Below are 20482 nucleotides of genomic sequence, written 5' to 3' on the forward strand. Positions count from 1 at the left end.
TTGTAGGTAATACCCAAGAATAACGAGAAGCATCTTTGGGCGAACACCGCATGTGGCGTGACAAAGTGGTGCATTCCACTTCGTGATGTGCAGAAACCTGTGATAATTTGCCGCAACTACGTAGTCTATCAGGCTGAACTCCATGTGTCGGTCGAGAATATTCTTTTGCGAGGCTCTGCTTTTGTCAGGTTTTACGTACGGAAGTCGCATGGAAATTTCAGATAATATCAAAAAGTAAGAAATATTGAAAATCTAAAACTGTAATAATTCTAGCTCAGAGCAATGGTTTTCAAGCTACGAGAGCGTCAGAGGCGTAGTATTATTCATTGACGTCCGAGATAAACAAGATATAGCGTGTAGTGATATACAATTAAAAATAAAACACCAAAGAAGTACGCAAGATTTAAAAATCATGTACCATTCCAATCATGCAGATGGTCGAGCAGCGAAGCTGTTTAGCACACGACAGGGAGGTGACACATTATTTTGAAGAAGCATACGAACTTATTTCTTGTATGAAAGATGCGCACACTCATTTATTGCCTTGATCGTAGCTCCTTCTTTTCCTCACAACTGCAATCACATTCTTTCAATCAATACTTCAAATTGATTCACCTACGCCGCTGGGTGGTCGGTTGAGACGTATCGGTGTGGCATCGCGAGGGATATGCCTGCAGCATAACGCGTAAACCACATCGTTTTCGGTACCAACACATCCACATTGAAATCACCGACAACGACGACAGAGGTAGTGTCATTGCAGCTAATTCACGCCAAGTGTGTAGCCATGAACTTTACGGGACTATGAGTCATTGCATTCTTTTGCTTGGTTCCGGAGGTATGAGCCATTGCTCACAGGGGTATGATCCATTGCTGATGACATTTTTCGACAAGCTGTTCTGTGTGTTGAGCACGTTAGTCAAAATAACTTAAGCCCTGTTCGCTTGACTTTGCTGAGTGCTTGTAGCCTCTGCTTTACGGGGCTATGAGTCACAGCATTTTTTGCTTGCTTACGGGAATATATATGCTTACCGCGGTATGGGCCATTGATGATGACAGTTCTTGTTCAGGGAGAACAAAAATGCACGGAGCCCTAGCCGTATACAGCTTCACTCTGTAATACATGCACTGAACAAGACTATAGACTAGTTAGCGATAGCAAGCACGAGCGTAATAGATGTGCGAAAGTCGTAATAAACAATAGAGAAAAATAAGCACAAGGAAAACTAAAAGAATAACGTCACAAATCTTCAGCAGATGTTCTGCAGCGCCAAGTTAGCCCATATTATTCCTTACGTGGCAATTTTGATTCATATCCTATAGGGTAATACTGCTTACAATGGTATGTAGTTGTTTTGTACTCGAACACATACAAGTGTACATTGATATTAGTCCTGCTATTAAAAACATAGCAAATAGGAATATGAAGCAACATTTCCTGGTTATTATTATTATGGGTAAGTATTACCTCACTCGTCCGGCAAAATAATTAAAATGAAACTTTGAAGCTCGCACCTGGAACGGTGAACAATTACTCTGTGCTTGGAATAATGTTAAGTATACCTAGCACACTTAAGGAATATTAACAAAAGAAATGTATAATTCAATTTTCTTTCCTGACAAGTTTTTCTGTGTTTCTTATGTTTTAAGCTACAGCTGCGGCAAGAAAAAACGCAGTCTCTCAGAGGCCTCTCTAATGAAATTTACCTCGCAATCTCATCGAATCTCATAGCGTTGGTGCTAGCAAACCGAATGAGGTGGCTTGAGAAAAAGTCCGACTGGCAGCCGCTGCTGAAAAAAGGGCGCCCATCAAGACGACGTTCATGACGCCGTCCATCAGCACCAATGTTTTATAAAGACTAAGTGGTCGAAATTGCGCAATACGTTCGGACCAATAGCGGCATGGTGCAATGACATGGCGGCTGGTGGGGTGGCTGCGGTCGTTCCCCCCTGCCTATTCACCCTGCTGACACTTTTGTTTTTCGGGAATAACGAGTAGGGTGACTCGATGTGGCGACCCGCAGAAATAACACGGTCGTACTTAAAGTACAACCGTGAGGTCGGGCGTGATTTGCGATGATGACCAGCACCTAGGAGCATGGGCGAGCAATCATCAACGACGGCGACGAGGCGAGCTGGAGCGACGTCGACCAGCACTAGCAGTTCTGGGCATCTGCCAGATTGGCGGTAAGAGTCTGCATGAGGGACGAAAGCCTCTGTTTCTTTTATACGCCTTGTTATTGACAGGACGCTCACTTTGCGAAACAATAAAAGCAAGCCCCGTGAGCTGCGGGAAAGGAAGGTAATGCGTACTTATGAGAGCCACGTGTTTGGGAAAAAAATGAACGGCAGTGAATGGTTATTTAGGTGGAGGCCACCCTGTCAACAAGCCGGTGTTGAAGATAGACGAATCGCAGTGGCCAACGATCACCAAGTTCTTGTTGAGCACGAAGCTGCCCATGCTGGGTACTTCTAAGACGTGCGACTAAAGCCTGCTTAAAGCTGGCTTATGCTGTCTATCCCTTTCGGGTGCCACGAGAATGACACGCACTTCGGTAGTGCCTTCTGAAGGAATAGAATCAAGCGACGGCTAATACCGACGTGACGGCAAAGTAATGCAGTGCAATTGCAACATGCCGTGCGTTGGGATAAAGGGCGAGTGAGGAATAAGGCGCAGAACTTCAATAGCACGATTTCAAACCGACGCCGTGGTAACGCGAGAGGCAGAAATGGTATGGCCTTCACTTGAATGGGCATCCCGGGAATGGATATGCGCAGAGCATGGTGCGTCGCTCTTAAGAGCCTTCCGCCTGTCGCTTGTGGCATGGCGTTCAACTCATCCTTGATGTCACTCCAGGAATTAGGGTCATGGTGTGGTAAGGCGCCAAGCGTCTTTTATTTGGCTACGGCGACACAGAATAGTATACCGAATAATGGCGTGTTTACTTTAAGGTAAAAGCAATCATATTCGCTTCTTGGGAAGGCATTCCTAAGTATGCTTTGCCTGAGCATAAATGTGCCTCTTCGAGAAAAAAAAAAACAATTGCTCCACTATAGAGCCCAGAAGAACCCCCCCCCCCCCTCCCCAGCAAGCATATTTTGAATCGAACGTTTTAGCGTTATAAGCTTCCACATCGTTGTTAGAGAAGAAAGTACTTATACGGGTAAAGAGTGTGCACGATGTGCTTCAATAAAATAATTATCATAGAATGCCTTCCGCAATTTGTGCTAAGGAAACAAGTCATTTTTACTACAGTAGACGTTGAGCCGTTCGGATACTTCAATATATCCTTGACGAAATGAAATCGTTGGAAGTCAAAAATTAACATTTGATCACAACAAGCAGACTCTGTGAAGGTCGCCTAATGCGTAGAGACATTATACGCACTCGTTTTGCCATCTCTCATGAGCGCACCACAGAAGCACATTCTTGAAAGGTGATGTTGACAATATAACGCTATGGCTAACAATTACGCCGTCTCGCAATTTCTAGTGCCATAGCTATGCCATGGCTAGTGCCATAGCTGAGTGGCCATTGATTCCAGGTGACCGTGGTGGCCCTCTTCTTAGGTGGGAACGTTCGCAGCTTTTGTCCTAACCTCCTATAAACTTGTCCGAGTTTACCTCTACTAACTTTTGGAGTCTAATTCAATATAACCGAATTATTTTTCCTCAATAACGTAAAATCCGTACTCGCGGTTTCTAACGCCACTAACCGCTGGGTGTGGTTTCCGACTCACTAAATTACCGACAAAGAAAGGTTGAAATACGTCAGAGTATAAATAAAGACGACATGCGTTCTAGTCTTTTCGCAGTAGTAGTAGATTTATTAGCAGTCGCTACCGCATTAGTATAAACGTAGGTTCGAATGTAACGAACAATGACAAAATGTAGCGTCAAAAGCAGTTTTGCTTTCTGCTATCGATAGTTTCGTAATTAGTACCAAAAGTAATTGGCAGCTCCACGCAGGATGTGTGCATCGCTCCTTCTACACGCTCGCCTTCAATGGCTCGCCGTAAAGCTTATGAAAGTTCACCTTTGCTATCTTTATTTGTCTTTGTGTGCGCGCTTGCGTTTTACCACATGCAGTGCTCACGGAGTTTAGCCTTTTGCGAGCACTTTTACTTCTGATATTACTGTATTCCTTTACTGCGTTCATCCTTGAAACACTGACTGAACTCGCTGCTTGTATTACAAAGTAACCGCTTAGTTATAGGTAACAGGACACCTGAAAACCATATCTTGTCAAGTCACTCACAATCGTCTGTACAACTCATACCATATTGTTTTTTTTATAAGGTGGATGATTTTTCGTCCCATGGTGAAGAGTGTAACATGTCTTCAGATCTCTATAATGAAACGACGCGGTCAACAAAGCTGAATGCATTAGTCAGCGGGTTCTTAAACGTTTAGTTATTCGTGTGCACCAAAGGAAAGTAAAGATTCAAAGAGCAAGCTTTTCTTAATAATTACAATTCCTATTGTGAATCGGCTACTGTTTAACTTTCTGTCAACTTATACAACACACCCGGTTATGAAACGCGTATATTTTGTTATTTACATTTAGCAAAGATTTAATAGATATGAAGAACCTCTAGAGATAGCAACATCGATTACCATTTGTTACCTCCGTGCATCCAAACACAGCTAATTCAATGTAATATCTTTTCCCAAGCAAATAAGCACTGACTTGCTATCCGTTATTTCTCATCATTATGTGATTGTTATTTGTTGCTATTGCTAGTGAATTTATCGAAGGTGAGATGTGAGTTCTCCGTCGACAAATACTGATGTCTGTGGAAGCCACAAAATGTGTGGAATGTCTATTTTTCTTCTTCATAAACATACCAACCAGAGCATCAGTTCACCTGTCTCCCTGTTACTCATTATTAGTCTTGCTATGTTTTTGCAAGAACAAGGTCAGAAAATCTGGGCTCGCTTGATAGAGATCATTTTCACTGTACACCAGCGAAACCGACAGAAATATTTTACGTGTACAGTTCGGCTCCCGTTGCATCAAGTATTTCGATATACCGGTTATTCTACAAACCTTATCCTCACAGCAGCTATTGATGTCGCAAGGTGTCTCACACAAAAATATGTCAGTGCAACGAAAGCGTTCCCGGACAAAGGTGAATGGACATTCGGCATTTGATTATTTTTGCGTCTTTGCATTACTATTCCAAAAGCCCGTTTTCATATGACACTCTGCCGTCATCAGTAATGAACGCAGCAGTACGATCTTTAGCCTAATATGCCGCAGCCTAAACCAAGCACAAGGCTCCAAAAGTGGACGCCAAGCTATCTCTGTATGTTCCTAATCCTTGCTTGTAAATTGTTGACAAAAATATTTTCACGGAACGTAAATATTAGCAGCCGAATGGAAAAGCGAGCGCACTGTGTTGTATTAATAAGATCACCCAAAAGGCTTCGAGCTTTGACTCTTGACATTGTGCCATAATTGGGCCGCTGCCTTTGTCGGAATTGTGTAGAGTTAAGGTCAATAAAAGAAAAAAAGAGAGCAAGTTGTGTCTGCTTAAATTCCTCTCAGCTCAGAGGGCACGCAGAGTTAAAAAAATTATGGGGTTTTACGTGCCAAAACCACTTTCTGATTATGAGGCACGCCGTAGTGGAGGAGTCCGGAAATTTTGACCACCTGGGGCTCTTTAATGTACACCTAAATGTAAGTACACGGGTGTTTTTGCCACCATCTAAGTGCGGCCGCCGTGGCCGGGATTCGATTCCGCGACCTTGTGCTCAGCAGCCTAACACCATAGCCACTGAGCAACCACGGCGGGTACGCAGAGTTTTCAATTTGCCAGCGCCAGAGTGCAAATGTAAGTACTGTTTCTCTCATAATTCTTCTTTGGTGCAGGAAGCCTCTTTGCATGATGTGCAACCGCACTAAGAACTCTCACCAGTATAGGGGGCACTAGGCCATTCATTCCGCATAATGTCTGAACGTTTACTAATGTGTATATACAGTTTAAATATGTGGAAAACATTTCCATAAACTGTGCACTGTTGTGTGCAGCATTTAGGCCATTGTTGATACAAGTCACTGCAGCGAATCCATAACCGCTACAACAAATTTTTGCTTGGCCCATCTCTTGTCAAAAATTAGGCAGACAAGGGATGCTAGCTGGAGTCATCGTTAACGTTCACTCTAGTATACTGGATTTGACTGCGATGATATCAGCAGGAATTGACCACATTTATGTCGTCTTTATTCTCGCGAACTTGCACCCATTAACTGCTATAGGACACGCGGAAGTCTTCAATGCAGTGCTGAGCTCCGCGCTAGGCATTTTGAATCTATCTATCTATCTATCTATCTATCTATCTATCTATCTATCTATCTATCTATCTATCTATCTATCTATCTATCTATCTATCTATCTATCTATCTATCTATCTATCTATCTATCCTCTCCCACTAACTCAGTGGTTCAAGTTATCTACCAGCTTGGCCGTTAGGTGTAAGCTCGTGGCCGTGAATCGGTCGGCATTATTGCATCATTTTTATTCCATTTTCGTCATCTGTCTCTTGTCGTGCCACCGTCATCACGGCTTTTATGCCGACCCAGTGGACTAAGTTGTCTAATAGCTTTGACCACTACGTATGTAATCGTCGTCATGCATTCGTCGTCAAATGGTCGAAATGAACTACGCGTGAAATTGACGTCATGATGCCGTCGTCCCCTCTCCACCGTCCTCATGCCAGCTTTGTCATCCATATCATATGATGCCGTCCTCGTCATGCATTTTCACCCCTACAAAGTGTACGAAGTTGCTCGATAGCTTGGGTCCCTATATAAGTTCTCGTCGTTCTGATGCAGTCATGGTCGTTGCATCGTGTTCATTCCAGCTCTGTCATCCAAACCATCCAACCACAGCCATTGTGGTTGTTGTATTTTTGCCTCTCCAGTACCCGCCGTGGTTGCCTAGTGGCTATGGTGTGGGGCTGCTAAGCACGAGGTCGCTGAACCGAATCCCGGCCACGGCGGCTGCACTTCCATGGGACCGAAAGCTAAAAGCACATGTGTACTTTGACGTAGGTGCACGTTAGGAACAGGTGGTCGAAATTTCCAGAGTCCGCCACTACTGTGTGCCACAGAAAGAAGTTTTGGCACGTAAAACCCCATGATCTTTTTCGTCTCTCCAGCTTCGTGACCTGACTCTCATCATACCGTCGTTGCCTTAACATCGTGGTAGATAGCCTTCGTCTTATAGTGGCCATCAGCACGGTCATCATCATATTGCCTTGATACAATTTGATGCCATCTTTGTCATTGCGTGTTCATCATACAGTAGTCGTCAGACCTTTGTTGCCATGCCGTTCTCATGATGATGCTGTAGTCGTTCCCTCTTCGCCATTTTACGTCCCCATCCCACTTCCATTATGTAGTCGTAATGTCGCCAACGTCCTCGCACAATCGTGGTCATAGTATTGTAATTCCTTCATTGCCACGCTGTCGTCGTCGTACAATCTTAGTGATACCTTCGTGGTCACGCTGTCGTGATAATATCATTGCGATCATTAGAGAATCATCTAGTCGTCGTCATGTCAAAGTCATCACACCGCCTTTGGCTTTCCATCGACGTATTTTATTCTTCGTCATTCTGTTGTCGTCACTCAGTCGCCATATCGTCATGGTTATGGACAACCGTGGCAAGTGAATGTCATAGCAACAAACTGAAGAAAAATGCATGAGCACATAGCCAAAGCAACCGAAGTTTCAGAACGTCCGTTAGAGATTGAATATTTGATGAGGTTACATAAATGCGGGTGTGTCACTATAGTGCTTGAATGCTATCGCATTATCAGGGACAGTTACCGTGAGCGGAATTATGCAACAATTTCACTTTACAATTGGGCATCCCCGCGGTTTGCTGGGTGGCAAGTGCACCCAGCATGCATTTTCACTACAACTTCCACGTAAGATATAGTGTAGTACATGGCGCTAACTTGACATTAAAGCAGCATCCAGGGTTCTAACACTCGGTATGCCTCCACCATATCAACCGCACTTTTCTGGTGGATTAGATTTGCTCTTTCGTTAGGCCCTGAATATAGATGTGCTACTGAAAAAAAAGAACGGCGCTACTGGCGATAATTCTCAATTTGTGCTTAATTTGCTAAATTAATGAAGGATTGATCAAATACTTTTTTTTACTCTGCATGCTTCTGCCATATAAACCAAACTTTCAGGCGTATTTATCGCACCCTTTCCTCTAAAATAAAACCCTTAAATAGGCGGTCTACTAAGCAGACGTCAGAGCGTTATCGGGGATATTTTTTTGAATTTTTGCACAATTGTCAGAATGACGTTTCGTCATGCAAATAATTTTGCAACACGGTCAACTACTACCAATGTTTTGCTAATATGCCCTCTTCTCTTTTGGACAATGTCACGGAAAGGGGCAAGTGAATTGGTTTTCCTCAACAATCTTTTGTTTTCTTTTGGGATTATAGGCAAAAGCAGTTTCTCTAATCGAGCATGTCAGCAGAGCATCACAAAAGTACGCGAAATCCTCCCCTATTCGAGTGCTTCATGAAAAGCGCACCTTGCGTGTAGTACATGGCACCACATGCGCGAATGACAAAGCGGGAATAAGATATAATAATGCGAAACTTTCTTTTTGCGAACCCTCATGGACTTTTGTGACCATGTCTGCGGGGTGTTGGTGCTGTCTTACCGAATACCTGACGCTTAATAATAATTTAATCACGCTACCTCATTCATGCGATCGAGCCTGTAACTTTCAGCATAACATTCCGATCCGCTAACCAATATACCAACAGTAGCACGTTAACGACAACAAACTCATTGCGATGATTGCCGCGCGTTTCACATTGTGTAGAATGGTCCAGCGAGAGCAGATCTGTGCACGCCTGCTTTCATTTCGCCAAAGAGGATGTAATAAATGACAAAATTCTAGCATTTGATTAACCACTGCACAATATCATTCGTGTCACATACATTCAATTATGTTCGATGGACCTCCATATTTTTTCCCTCTCAAACGCAGCACCAAAAGCTTTTAACAAACACTTGCCAGATTGCCAAACAGTTTTCCCAAATAAATTACCTTAAATATTGTTTTCTTTTACTATTAATGAAGCAATTTCTCTTGCATTTGCCAGTTTTTAAGGATTGTTTCAAGTTGCGTGGGCGTCTTTGTAAATGGCCACGTCTTAGGCGATGTTTTTAATTTTGATGGGGCTGTGAACTAGGACAATCACTGAATTTCTGGGTTATTTTACGAAACAGTGCTGTCTAGTCAGACTAAATGATGTTACATTTCACTTGTCTTGTCGATTTTCCTACATTTGAATTCCTAGAGTGGCACCCTTAAATATAGGTTCATTAACCAGCGGTCTACAATGTTCCCTTTTGCTAACACCACGTTATCTATGGTGAATCTCTGTAGCGCTACTATGGCATTTTCACGATGCGTATGGGTGGCACTGGCCATCTTGAGCCTGTCGACAGCATCGGCTGAAGGTAAGGACATCCACCTTGATATTTCTATGCGCTATTGCTTGCTTAGGGCAATCAAAAGGGCGCTGAATGTTGATATTCCATAAGTGAGCAAATAAAGGTACCACCGTAAGTCGTGGTATTCAGTACGAATTTTCACGACTGCGCTCCTATTTGTCATACTCATTCTGAATAGCCTTAGAACACATACAAAAATAATACAGTACAACAGAGTATCCTATGCTTATAATGATTTCTGATTAGTTGTAAGAGAGAAACATATGACGGAAAGTCTGTTGAAACGAAGCTGCTGTCGGTGCTCTGCAAAAGATCAATAGCCGCGAAAGCACAGACAGTGAAAATGCTGTGTTAGCCAAGTGCGAAGACTACGCAAAATAAATCACAGTTCAGTGCGATACACTTGTTTATTTTAGAATCGGCACTGAAGTTCAGCTCAAAAGCAGATATTGATGAGCAGAGCCACACATACAAAGAAGTAGGCAATGTGCACGTTTTAAAATGTATATATTGATTTTTATGCTTTTGTCCCAAGACAATATCATCTGGTGCACTAGACTGATTCTGTTAAACATTACGCGCGCACGACAGCAACATTCCACAGGATGAAGGACTTGTGCTCCAAAAACTTCTCGTTTTACGTACTGGAATTCTTTATCGTTGACATGCGTACCGTGAGAAACGTGGTGTATGTTATGCCCACTGAGAATACAAGTAGAAAACAAGAATTGGTCGATTAACCTGAGCTCTTGAAGAGGGTCGCTCGCCGTCTGACAACGATTAAATCTTGCTTTTGGGACAAGGCCACTGACTCACATTGAGTGCAGCTTCATAATTGTGCCACGCGCAGTGGGTTTCAATGAATACGGGAGATATAGGTAAATGTTATTGTTTTCATTTACCTGAAAAGAAAAACAGCCATAGCGGTCTATAAATAATGTATCTGTATGAGGAAAGTCACGGAAATATTTATTGCCCACTTTTCAGAATTGAACTCAAGCAAACTGCATCTACGCAACCTAGCGAATGAGTGACTTGAATAAGTTCATCAGAATTTTGAGTTATTCCTCTTTGGAGTTCCCCTGACTTCTTCAACTGAAACTCTTTCTCAATAATGATGCAAAACTTCCTCCAGTAATAGGCAATGCATTATGGAGTAGGAAAATGTGTAAGGCTCCAAAATCCCGCCTCCATTGAAAATCCCAGAACTTCCAGAAACTGAACGCTTGGTGCAACTTGTTCACGAGTTCATTTGGAGAACTTCGCATCATGGGACACACTTTAACGTATGCGTCCGTCAACCCTTAAACCAACTTCACGAGTTTAACCCTAAATGCATATGTAGGCAGTCTTACGCTATTACCTTCAGGTGCTTTATCTATGCGGCATCACTTTTATTATATTCACAAAAAACTTCAAGAGCTTAAATAAAATACCAGATACACACGACTCAAAACTATAGCTGGGTTTCTCCTTTGAGACACCCAGTCTTCACCACATTAGTTACTGCGTATAGTTAAACGCTAGCTTCATGCAACACGGCTGGTTTCAGTATAAATAAAGGTATGTATGTGGCTTTCCAAGCCTTATTTCAGCACACCTTGTACATGTTCCACGAACGCAGGCTGCCTTGGTAATGAAACAATAGGCTTCTTCAAGCGAAACCCGAGGCAAGTTACCACATCGTCACTTGCACGTGTGCCAATAACATGATAGTTTCGCAGACCGATTCTGTAACACTGCTCGCACCGAATAAGCATCGAGTAAAACGTGACTCAATGTATGCTACGAGAAAAATTATTCAACCGACAAAAGAACCACCGAGGGCACAGGTCTCTTAACAGTACCGAAGTGCAGGTGATAACTGATGGAATAGAAAACCGCGATGGTACCATAAAACGTGGTTAAGCAAAGTCATTATAGTCAAGGTCAACACGTTTTATACATACCACCACACTTTTTTAGTACCTCACTTATCGCCTACACTCCGAATACTGTTAAGAGATATGTGCCGTCTCCGATTCTTTTGTCCGTTGAATATCTTTTTCCCGAAGTTTATTCGGTGCAGGCAGTGTTACACAACAAGCCTGTAAAATTATCTCTTTTGTTATCTCCACAATATGTAAGTGACGATGGGCTAGAGTGCCTTGGGTATCGCTTGAAGACGCCTATGCTTTGATTACGAAGAATAAAAAGTTGGCACTCTGCGCTCATGGCGCATTGTGGGTTCCTTAACTTTATCCTCGTTTTTTCGTGCAGTTTTAGCTTCCTTTGAAGTATCAAGAAACTAGCGAGCACGAACGTCCTAGTTAGCAATGTTTCAGTTAAAAAACGAGGTTTTCAGTTTGTATCTTCCCCTTCCCTGGTGATGGAGAAGCGCCGGTTTTACCAGGTCTTTTTGCTGGTCCGGCTTCTTTGCTTGGCTTGAAGTATCTAGGTGTCATAAAGCCGTTCCATGTTTATTGAGAACAAAGGTAATCACGCGGCTCATTTGTTTTCTGTCGTAAAAGTTCAATGCAGATCGGTTTATTCAAGGTATTTAGATCCTCTGAGAAGCTAAGGCAGAAAACTATTTTGATTGATCGCTGGAATAAATATGCACCCCCGCTGGCATACTCAATATGGTGCCGAATCGAAGCGGATTCACAGTGGCAACTAAACGCAAAACGCTTATGCGGTAATTGCGGTGCAGCTGTCTTTATAAAAGTGTTTATATACGTAGTATGCTCTAACTGCTGAAGACATGGTAGATGACGCAATAGCGAGATGCGGGGAAATAGAACAAGATAGCACAACATAAATTATCGAGGATTTTTTTAGGGGATTGCTTCATTAGTATAATTCCGAGCCAAGAAAGTGCATCCACATCAAATTTGAAGCTGTACATTTTGATATCACTCTTATTAGAGGATATAGAAATGTGCTGTAGTGAAATTTTGACATCGTCAACTGTCATACGAAGAAAGCACGAAGCTGCTTGTTAGACGCGGAAACTACCTCGATAATGTACTGTTTAGAGAAACCCTTTAGCCACACTTGGCTAAGTAAACTCAGCATCTATTTGCCATAATTTGTTCAGCTGTAGGCCTTCGGGGCTCTGGGGTTCATGCGTGCTAGGGCATGCTGTTTCGCTTGAGTTGAGCCAGTGGAGTTAGTTCATCTACATTTTATTTCTTTTTTCAAAATACAGCATATGGAAAGTGTGTATTTAAACTGGGGATCATTGTTAACTTTATGGCAGCATTAACCAGTGATTTCCATACGGCATATGACATATTAGCAGCCTTGTACGTTTACGTGCAACATGTATTTTCTTCATTTCCTTGTCGTCCTTGGAGCCCTAACCACACTCCGCCATACAATACGAAGAAAAACAGCCCAATACCGAGTAAGGCACATATGCAAACAGGAAAAAGTAGGAACAATAACGGCGCGTGCAAGCGATTGCACGAGATAGCTTCTGTGCCAAGTATTAATGTGTTTATGCCGGAAGAGCTTTTCTGAGATATTAACTCTTAGACAAAAGATAAACTTCGCAAATTCTACATGTTCTCATTGAACATGCTCCGCATACGCTATAGTTCTGTAGCTTGTGTGAAAAAAAAGTTTGATTTTGCTTTTTGACGTTTCGCTTAAGGTTACTATTTAGTCCCGGGGCGTTAATGTGTTATAGACTATTTTTTTTCTTACGTGATTATTCAGGTTAGCACGTGCGCGTCAAGACGAAAATACCCTAATGTTGTTGGCATATATATTGTGTTTAAGTGTTCTTCTTCATTAAAATTGATACAGCCGCCATGATTTGTCATTTTTACTGGCGAAAGAAAAACAGCCATAATATTTACTAATAATTAAAGTACGTAGGATAGCCTACGACACCCGTATAAGCTGTTTTCCAATTTGTGTCTTGTTTCTTACCACTTTATCAACATGACAACCCAAAAGTGATTACATTCTCATCCATTAAACGGTGATGAATACAATTATCATTTTATGAAATATTTCTTTCGTAACTTTATGGAATTTATGCGCCCAATAGCGTGTAGCACTTAACCACTGCCGACAGTAAACGTACTCGTGCATGAAAGAAGTTGGTATTGTACTAACACAATGCAACACCGTACGCCCGAACACTACTGTCAATGATTGATGAATATCTTCGGTTTAAGGCTTCTGGGAATGGAAAGGTTATTCGAAGTATTTACATGCCGAGGGCGCTTGAAGAATTTCTATTTGCCCTCTGTCATTTAGCTCTATACATTTCTTCCTTTACAATCTTGTCAAATGCACAGGACATTTATGCCATTATTAGGTGGGCACAGAATATTGAAATATTGACTTATTGAAATGCGAAATCAAATTAGCAGTTTGGCTGATGAATATAAAAATGACCTACAATTTTATGCGTTGCTACGATTGCAGCGAACACCATGGCTATGGTAGAAAAATATGATTTTGTTCATATCTGCTGAAAGCCCTGCAAGCCTTCATGCATTACAGATTCATTAAGTTGTCAGGAGTTGCAGATCATCGCAGCGGTAACGTTCTAACAGAGCTCACTTTTGCGTCCCTTGCTTGAATGGGTGGATTCATGCGCGAGTGTGAAAGCAGTTGTCACTGTTATATACTCATTTGCTTTTCTATAAATCAGTTATTATTTGGAAAAATAAATCGGAGGTTCGGGTTTTGTTCTCAGTATGTACCTTCACTGTTCTGTAAAGCCAATGGTAAGTCTATGTCAGTGTGTGTAAATGCTGTAGCGGTGCTTCGAAATTTTTTTATTCTTTTTAACCCTGAATTATGCACAAGCTTTACTTTTTAAACTTTGGGTAAATTTAGTGATGAACCTCAAAAACGCTAGAGACCAGCGACAGTGGTCAAAGCAAACAAAGGTTTAACTAGCGGACACCGAGCATACGTTAAGGGCTGCCACTTCCTTCAGTATAGATGGCTGCACCTCTTGATTGTAGTAATGTAATTTGTAATATTGTAATTTTCACGTAGTATTGACGATGAATAAAGCTTGCATCAAAACTGGGGATGACAAAACTGGCGTTTTATTGGGCCAGCTTGTGCCTTCAAGAACAGGCTGCACTCAAAGAAGTACGATAGCGGCGAACACAGTCGGCGATCGTACAAAATCTAAGCGGGTCAAGCGCGTCAACTCTTATACATCAGTCATCGAAGGTTCCAAGTAATCGCAGGTGCCTGCGGGTCTTCCACAAAGTTCCACACCATTCGCGACGCGCATACATGCAGTCAGATTACACAAGGTTTGCCAAAACAGCCAGCGGATTGATCCAACGATAACAATCCAGAAACTTCCGATACATGCAGGTGCGTCATGCGATGAGCGATAACATTCGTTAGACGGTGAAAAGCGCTCACCTGTAAAAGATAAACAAGTTAATGTGTCAATATATTATATGTACAGACACCTTAGAGCAATATGGGCGAATGGTTGTGAATGCGACGAACCGTCCTTTGTATCGTTATCGCTGAAACGCAAGAATGCAAACAAACAGGAAGCAAGAAGGAAAATACAGCTATTTTCTGGTGCATAGATATGAAATGTTACTAGGCTGTCAAGTATTCTACTTCCTGAAAGCAGGATGCTCAAGCTCCATGCCTTAGCGTAATAACGGCATGAACAAATAAGAGTTCATTTATCTCGCCAACTTAGAATCTTTGCGCAGTAGCTGTCGAATTCCGTCTGGTGTTTCTTGAGTTTGAAGGTGGCTCAAACTTTTTGACGTGAACTTTCTCATAATATTTCCTTTCCGTATGTATACTTGCAGTAAGGAAGCACGGCTGTTCAAGGCAGCTATAAATTAAGTCAAGTTAGTTCCGTGAAAACATTACCACATGTGCTAGTGCCCCTCTACAAGTGCGTTTTTAATACTTACGCCAAAAATAAAAACGATATGTTCAACTTTACGTTCATCATTACCCCGCAGTATCGTTTGAGCGGAATGAGTTTGCTGCCAGTTCCCTGGGTTGGGAGTTGGCTTGGACTTGCATTTCTTCCAAGCAATTAGGTTCACAATTCCTGGCACTTTCTGTAAGTACCATAAGCGCGTCCTCCTTAGCTACCTACAACCAGCAGATATATGTATGTAGTTACCAAATTCGTTGAAATTTGACAATGACTGATTAGCGATGCCACATGATACAACACTCTGGGTGACAGGAAAGTGTTCTTACGGTGTACATCTCTTTGAAAGATATTTCAGTCGTTAACTTGTTTTCTTTTGCCGTCTTTCTCTGGGGGTGCAGTCGTTTATTCTCGTAAATTGAACGTATCGTTACATCATTCTGAATGCGTTTTTTTGTTATTGTTACAGTGGATCTGGTGAAGTAAAGACGATGGTCTGGGTTGACTTCACCACGGACAAAGGAGTTGCTCTAAGGATTCCCTGGCGTTATCGGTGGAAAATCTGGAGATGTTAAAGTTGACCTCGGTAAAACAAGGTGGGTAACATTCTGTCCTCCAAGAAAATAATAATTGTAATTTTCTCCATTGCAATTGAGCGACGCCTACGCGATTGCCTGAGGTAAACTAGACAGAGAATTAGATGACTTGTTACTATCTTGATTCTCATTAATTCCTGAAACCACAAACCAATATTATTTCCACAGCTTTCAGCGGTAGTTTTTTAAGGGAACTTCCTCGTTAAGAAATGCGCTCCGATAACGAGCGTCAGACCAACGGAGAGAGAGAGAAACAAGTTTATTGAGCCGAGCTCGACATCTTCTTAGACGCACTCGATGGAAGTGTTTCCCTCTTCACGGGACCCATATGCTTCCTTAGCCGCCTCGCCCATGGAGATCAGGACAGGCTGGTCTTCCAGGGCGGTGCTGGTGAGCAAGGTCTCCCATCGCTCCGTAAGGGTGGATGAGGGATAGGGTAGTGTGGTGGGGCAGGTAAGAGGTGGGGGGATTGCCTTGATGACATCGCATACTCCAATGACGTGTTGGAGTGTGCCTAACTGAGTTTCGCGGAAATTACAATCCTCCTTGTACCTTTCCGGGTACATCTTGTTTTGAGGGTAAGGGTGCGGGAAGGATCCTGCCTGTACCATCCTGTAGATCGCTTGCTCATCTCTGCTAAGCGATTTGTGAGGATCGGGGTAACGGCGCCTCTGCATGTTATGTTGGTTCGTAATGTCTCTATAACAAATTATGGACTGTGGCTCACCTTCCTCTACCCGGTGTGCCATCTCACGGGCGAACTGGTGGGCAAGTTCGTTACCCTCCAGCCCAGAGTGAGCCGGTGTCCATATTAACTCAACTTTCCTTTCAGGTACGTCGCGCTTACTTTTGAGAATCTCTAGTGCTGCAAGAGACACCCACGCCATTCTGTAGTTGTTTTACGCCATTTGTGAGTCGCTGACAATTCGTCCCACCTTGGGCTGCGCGAGTGCTAGTGCTATCCCGGCCTCTTCTGCCACCTCAGGAAAAGACTTCTTGATGGAGCCGCAGGTTACGAGCACATATCGCGTCGTAACTGCCAGCGTGGCTTTCGATGAAAACTTGGGTAACAAAGCATCGGTGAAGAGAGTGACCCCTCTTCCTCTTCTACTACTTGACCCAAAGTCTCCGTCAAGGCCGCTATACGAGCTACTCTGCCGCCGTCGTTACGACCCGAACTCATGTTTCTAGGAGGTGGGTTACTGTGGATTTTATGCGCCCACAACCTGGGTAACGGCCCCGTTTCCTTCCGCTCTCCCTCTTGCCAGCCCAACTTGGCAAGAACGCGACGTCCCGACGACGTCTGACTGAGTCGAACTCTTTGATTAGACAGATGGGCTTCTATTAACTCTTCGACGGCGTTGTGCTTGGCCATGTCGAGGAGCTTGTCAGTCGTAGAATGTATCGGAATGCCCAGGGCCATCTTGGTTTCCTTGCGTATAATGACGTTCAACTGGTCCCTGTCTTTCTTCAGTAACTTTAGGTACGGCCTCGCGTAAACGATGCGCGACGTCACGAAGGCCTGGACGAGTGTCAGTACATCGTCCTCCTTCAATCCCCTTTGTCTGCTAGCGACTCTTCTGATCATGTTCGAAATTTGTTCCGTTGAAATCTTGATTTTGTCGATCGACGCCCCCGCCTTGCCATTGTTCTGGAAGATGTCACCCAAGGTACGTGCTTGCGTGGTTGGTGTTATGGTCGTCCCGTCGATGATGATGCGTACGTTCTCTTGGTCTCCTTTCTTTCTTCTTGGCTTGATGACCAGTAACTGACTTCGGTGGCAAGCAACTGAGGCCGCACGATTTAGCGAACTCGTGCACGGTCTTTGCCACTCTCTGAAGGGTCTCCTCCATCCAACTCTCCGACCCTGCCCTCGACGTTCACACAGTGATATCGTCTGCACAGAGAGCGTGATCTATGCCCTCTATGTCTTGAAGCAAAGCCGGGAGAGGGAGGAGTGCCAGGTTGAAGAGAAGCGGCGAAAGAACCGATCCTTGCGGGGTGCCTCGGTCTCCCAGGGCTGTCGGTTTCGACTTCTCTCCAATTTTGATCGTTGCCGTTCTATTGCTTAAGAAATCCTGCACATATTTGAATGTTCGCGTTCCGCATCCCGTTTGGCGCAGGTTGCGGAGAATACTTTCGTGTGTGACGTTATCAAAGGCCCCCTTGAGATCGTGGGCCAGGATAGCTCTTGGCGTAGGGGTCTTCACTTGCTTGATAACCAGCTAGTGTAGTTGCACCAAGACGTCTTGCGGGCTCAGGTGCCTCTGGAATCCGTACGTGGTCGGTGGCATCTGATCAGTGACGTGCAAATGTCTCTGTAGTCTCTTGAACACCATACGCTCGACAACCTTCCCTACACACGACGTGAGGAAGATGGGGCGCAGATTGTCGACGTGGGGTGCTTTCCCCGGCTTGGGAATGAAATGCACCTCCGCTTCTTTCCATTCTTTTGGTAACGAACCCTTCTCCCAGGACGCGTTGACGAGGTTTAGCAGTTATGCTCGGCTTTTGTCGCTCATATTTATTTAGCATCTCGTAGGTAACGCCGTCAATTCCCGGTGCGCTGCCTTGATTACTTTCAGCGATGGCCGCAACTAGCTCCAGTTCGGTGAAGGCTTCGTCAATCTCGACGTTGCTATCGCCTTCATACTCGTGAGTCGGGTTATCGCTCTTCTCGGTCTTGAGGTATTTACTTGTGAGTTCACGAATGAGCTTCTCAGACCTACGGAACCATATATTTTAGAAGATAGGCCTGGAAGCAAAACAGCAACTGACAGACAGCAGAAATCAGTTTAAATTGCGAAGGTAGAGGAAATCGGAACAAGTGCAGAATGCCAGTCCTGTATTTTTTATTAGCGCAAGAAAGACAGGAAGAAAAGCATGGACACATATATGTGCATCTTCGTGTCTGTTAGTTGTATTCATCTTCTGCATTTTGCACTGTCTAGAAGTATATATGTCGACCCAAACACAACCAGTTCTCTACCTTTAACTAGTCGATGGTCGTAGCCACGATACCCGTGCATTATCTTGCCGGAAAGTCGCCTTAGCCTAATAGGCAAGCGTTTGTGTTGTTCAAGCGGTGAGTTCTTAGGATTGATATTAATTTCCCGAGCAAATTTATCCTCTACATGCGGACTTCATTCCCCAAATAAGTGGTCTCGAATTTGAGGTTTGAATGCTTGAGCATAATGAAATTGCATGTTTAAAAAAAATTATGGGTGTGAACTGTGGGTAGCCAGTCACGTGTAGAGCTAGAGATTGGTTGGGAGAGCGTGTGTGAATGTGTAGAACATTTATGTGTAGAAAGTGGTCTGCTTCGGACCCCCGTCAGTGGCACTTCGCTCCTCGAAGGCGCAGGATGTGTGTCGAGCCACGTCTTCAACACTATGCAATGTCGGGAACGGGGTTTGTATCTTGGATCTAGGACCTTAAAGAGGTGCGCTGTAATGATAACGGCATTCCTCTCGCATTCACCGCTAAATCGCCACTGAAATAATTTACTTGTAGCAAATTTAAGGTCAGCTTTGACACCATTGTAAGGAGTTTATTAACAGGGGTGATGACTTTGTGGCGTTTTGGCTCCATAAATGTTATACGAGTTAATGAACTTTCATACCGAATGATGAAAGGAAATTCATGGCAAGAGGACCACAGCTCATCAACAGGATATTGTGCTGACATTTGTGTCCTGGGAGAAACAACTGTAATAATATGTTAAGTTGCCGAGTCCGTTTTATTTGGCAAACTAGTTCACTTCGTTTTCAGACTGACTGCGGAAAGACAATTTTAAGATAGATGGCATCCCTTCCTATTATTTCCCCTGCTATACTTAATATACATTGTGATCATACGGCCATACCAGCGTGTTCGCAATCACCACAACAAGTCGCAAGAAAACAAAAGCCTGAGTTTTGCTTAGATGTTTCTTTACCTCTGAAAACTTACACTTCTCTTTCTTGAATATTCCTAGGTTTACCGTCATTTTCGAGGTTGTCAGCAGTGGCGACGAAGAAGACGTGACCCTGCGTGCCGTAGAATTGCATCCTGTGTGGATGGAGGACATTGGACTTCACCTAGTAGGGCTTGGATCCCTCGGTATAAAAGCAGGTGTGGCGTTCAGCAAGGTTTTCCCTAAGATTCTGCGCGATCTGTGGGTAAACATCCTGCCCACATTCCTAACCAGGATTATGCAGGACACCATTTGCCACTTATAGACAGAGCCAACAGACTTGTCTTCGACATCGCCGTATTGTGAGCCTAAATAAAGATGCTTTCCGTATTTTGTGTGAAGTGGTATATATATATATATATATATATATATATATATATATATATATATATATATATATATATATATATATATATATATATATATATATATATTTATCAGAGATGTCATGGCAAACACCACAGAAAAGCATGTTTATTTCTGGGTGATTCTGTAGCTGCACGAAATATTAATAAACTGCTGGTGGCAGATACGACAATTCTAAACTTTGGTC

At 43.3% G+C, this 20482-nt stretch overlaps 1 long non-coding RNA gene across 2 annotated transcripts; it reads left to right on the forward strand.

The window, feature by feature from the left end:
• The first annotated feature begins 2015 nt into the window (after positions 1 to 2015).
• On the forward strand, positions 2016 to 20117 carry LOC142586952 (uncharacterized). Of its 2 annotated transcripts, none has more exons than XR_012829316.1 (3): positions 2016 to 2187; positions 15848 to 15974; positions 19951 to 20117. It is a non-coding gene; the product is annotated as an uncharacterized LOC142586952 (long non-coding RNA). The 2 variants fall into 2 exon arrangements; XR_012829317.1 differs by lacking the exon at positions 2016 to 2187 and adding an exon at positions 9441 to 9509.
• The last annotated feature ends 365 nt before the right edge of the window (positions 20118 to 20482 follow it).

Source organism: Dermacentor variabilis, chromosome 7, assembly GCF_050947875.1.
Source record: "Dermacentor variabilis isolate Ectoservices chromosome 7, ASM5094787v1, whole genome shotgun sequence".
NCBI lineage: Eukaryota > Metazoa > Arthropoda > Arachnida > Ixodida > Ixodidae > Dermacentor > Dermacentor variabilis.